At 38.4% G+C, this 3,717-nt stretch overlaps 1 pseudogene; it reads left to right on the top strand.

The window, feature by feature from the left end:
• On the top strand, positions 1-2,987 carry LOC133696427 (pentatricopeptide repeat-containing protein At2g26790, mitochondrial-like; annotated as a pseudogene).
• The last annotated feature ends 730 nt before the right edge of the window (positions 2,988-3,717 follow it).

Genomic DNA, 3,717 nt, shown 5'->3' with positions numbered 1-3,717 from the left:
CTTGTATTTTCCACGTGGGTGTCGTCGATAAAGCTTATTTTTTGTAGAAATCATGTAAAGAATGTTACTTTGGTTAGATTCTTCACAGTTTCAGCCCTGGCTCCATTGAATCCTCACTTTGTCAAGCTCTGTCACAGAAGAGCAAACAGTAAAAACCCATCACCAAAACCACTTAACTACTAGCCATTCCTTAGAGGTAGACAGAGTCAAGGTTGTTGAAGCTTTGAACTGTTTGAGAAAAAAACCCTTTGCTGCTTTTTCATTGTTCAAGGAGTTAAAAGAAAGGGGTTTTCTCACAATGTTTATTCACAAGTTTCCATTGTTAGAATCTTGTGTCGTCGGGGTATGGATAGGAAATTGGATTCTGTATTGCTGGAACTTATTAGGAAAGGGAGAGGTTTGGAATTTGAAATTGTGGATTTTTTTCTGAGCTCTGGTTGACGGGGTTGAGAGTGAGCGTTGAAGTCTTCTCGTTCGAGTGTCGGATGAATTGGTTAAGGTTTATGTTAAGGTTGGGATGTTTGACGAGGCTATTGATGTTCCTTTTCAAAATAGTAAGGTCCGTGGATTCGTTCCACGGATATGGTCATGTTACTTTCTCACGAACCTGTTGATTGAGTGTAGGAGAGTGGAGATGGTTGTCGCTACTTATCAGCATTTACAGAGCATTGATTCGAGCCCAAATGATTATACATATACCCTTGCTATAGAGGCATTTTTTTGCGAGAGGCAGTTCGGAGGAAGCGGTTGATGTCTTTTGGGAGATACAGGAACATGGAGTGACTCCAAATGCTTTTGCTCACACAACATATATTGAAGGTCTTTGCACGCATCAGGGGTCAGATCCAGGCTGCAAGATGCTCCAGGGATTGACAAGAGTGAAGATTCCAATAGACGTTTATGTCTATACAGCTGTGATTTGTGGCTTCTGTAATGAAAAGAAATTGAAAAGGCAGAGAGTGTCTTGCTTGACATGGAAAAACAAGGCTTTGTAACAGATGTGTATATCTATGGTGCATTGATGTACGGAATTTCCAAGGCCAGGGATTTACATAAAATGCTGTCTCTTCATGGTGAAATGGAGTAAAAAAGCATCAAAACAAACTGTGTGATTCTGAGCTCAATTCTTCAAGGATTGCTTTGTATGGTTGAGGCTTCTGAAACGGTGAGTCAATTTAATAGATTCAAGGAGACGGGAATAAAACTTGACGAAGCTTGCTATAATATAGTCATGAATGCTTTGTGCAAACTGGGAGAAATGGACGGAGCTGTGGCATTGCTCATTGAGATGAAGGGTAGGCGGTCGATTCCTGATATTGTCAGCTACACAACTTTGATTCACGGTTACTGCCTTGAAGGTAAACTTAATGATGCCTTAAGTTTATTTCATGAAATGAAAATGAATGGACGTAAGCCTGATGTTGTTACTTATAACGTTCTAGTTGGTGGATTTTCTAGAAACGGCGTTGTACAAAAGGTGTGTAGCCTTTTGAATGACATGGAGAATTGGGGTTTGAAACCTAACACTGTCACACACAATACAATCATTGAAGGCTTATGTATAGGGGGTATGGTGGAGGATGCTGAAGCTTTTTTTGATAATCTGGAAGAGAAGTGCTTGGGAAATTACAGTGCCATGGTCAGTGGTTACTGTGAGGCAAACCATACAGACAAGGCCTTCAACTATTTGTCAGGCTGTCCAATCAAGGATTTGTAGTGAACACAGATTCCTGCTTAAAACTACTCTGTAATCTCTGCAAAAAAAGATGTTAAAAAGATGATATCGAGAAAGCTCTCTTCTTGTTCAACACAATGTTGGCCATGGATGTAAGTCCTAGCAAAATCATGTATAGTAAAGTATAGGCATGTTTTGCCATGCAGGAGAAATGGGAAAGGCCCAGTATGTTTTTGATGTTGCGATCACCAGAGGGATAACTCTTGATTTGTTTACTTACACACTGATGATAAATAGTTATTGCAGGGAAAATCATTTGAGGGAGGCCTGTGATCTTTTGAACGATATGAAGAAAAGAGGGATTGAACCTGATGCTGTCACATATACTGTTTTTATTGATGGTTGTTCAAAAATAAAGGACACTTTAGCTTTTTGGAGAGATATGAAGGAGGGATGTGGATGTAGAGCCTGATGTCATTTGTCACACTGTTCTGATTGACAAGCACTTTAAAATGAACAACATTCAGGATGCTGCGAGCCTTTTTAAAGAACATGTTGATAGAGTACTGAAACCCGATACCATGACATACACAGCTCTTTTGTCTGGATACTGTAAAACGAATAACATTCAGGTTGCTACAAGCCTTTTCAAACAAATTAATGATTGTGCTCTGGAACCTGATAATGTGGCTTACACAGCTCTTTTATCTGGATACTGTAGTATGGGAGGTATAGATATGGCTACAACCCTTGTTAACGGAATGAAAGATAAGAGGATACAGCCAGATGGCCATGCAAAGTCCGCTACACGTCATCTGATTACCAGAAAACTGAAGTTTCAGTGACGAGCATCTTGGCAGCTGTCGGTGGACAGATTAACCAACTCTGTGTCCCGTACAGTGTTCCTGATGCAAATTCTGGAGACCAAAGTGGCAGCACTCTAGTCCAAGGCAAACAGAAGTCCGGAATATTTGACAGCAATCAAGCTAGTTCGTAAAGAAGTATATTTTATGAAGCTACAATTCCAATGGTACACGTTAATAAGAAGGAAGAAGTTACAACCCATAACTGAAGAATAAATGAAGATAATCTTACAATTCCAAGTGACAGGAAAAGTTAATTGTAACTGTCATTGTTTTTATCTTAGTTGGTTATTATCAAGTAAATAACTGTATTATATATTTCTATTTAATGTGGAAGTTCATAGTTTTTGATGTGATTCCAAAATGAGAGTGATTCTCTTGAGTAGTGTGAGGCTATTTGTTTTCTTTTCTTTGTAATCTTTAATTTTCTGTAATAAAATATCAGTTTTCTTTTTTTTTGTCAATTCTTTCTTCGGTTATCTTTTTTACTGGAACCAAAATTAGTGAATTTGGTTCTGTCAAGACATCATTCGGCATTAGTTCCAAGGTACATTTTTTTTATTTATCACCAACCGTAAAAGTTACTGGTTTTCTTTTGTGTGTTTTTTTTTAATGAATATAGATATAAATGTTGAAAGAAATGTAGATTTCTTAAACAATGCATAAACATAAAATTAAAAAGGAAAATTCTACCGAATGCATTTGACCAAAACAAAGTTCCTGGTTTTCTCCATGAACCCTGCGGGAAAAAAAAGGTTGGTTTCCACTGATGTGAAATTTCAATTTTTGAATTTGTTGCTCAACAATTTGCACAAACATGCAGATTTGAACCCAAGAGAGGTATATTGTAAAGGGTGGCTTTGTTTGGGATTTAGGTGTGATTGTTATTGATTTATGGATATTCTGATGATTGAGGAATTGAAACGAGGTGAGGTGGAGAGAGGAGGAGTTGTGTTTAGTCTCTGCTTTAAGCAGGATAGTGAGAGTGGTAGTGGGTACTGTGTTGTACATAGAGGGTTTTTGTTGGAGCAGGAGCTTGAGCTTTATTTCACATGCTCGACTTTGCTTTATAATGGAACAAGGCACAGGCCAGGTTTTGCTGGTGTGATAGGACCCACGAGCTAACGTTACGTGCTATGTTCATTATGTTTCTTCCCCTCTAGTTTTATTTGGCATGCG

The sequence above is a fragment of the Populus nigra genome, chromosome 6 (genome assembly GCF_951802175.1).
Source record: "Populus nigra chromosome 6, ddPopNigr1.1, whole genome shotgun sequence".
Lineage (NCBI taxonomy): Eukaryota > Viridiplantae > Streptophyta > Magnoliopsida > Malpighiales > Salicaceae > Populus > Populus nigra.
This window is presented reverse-complemented; position numbering and strand designations above follow the sequence as displayed.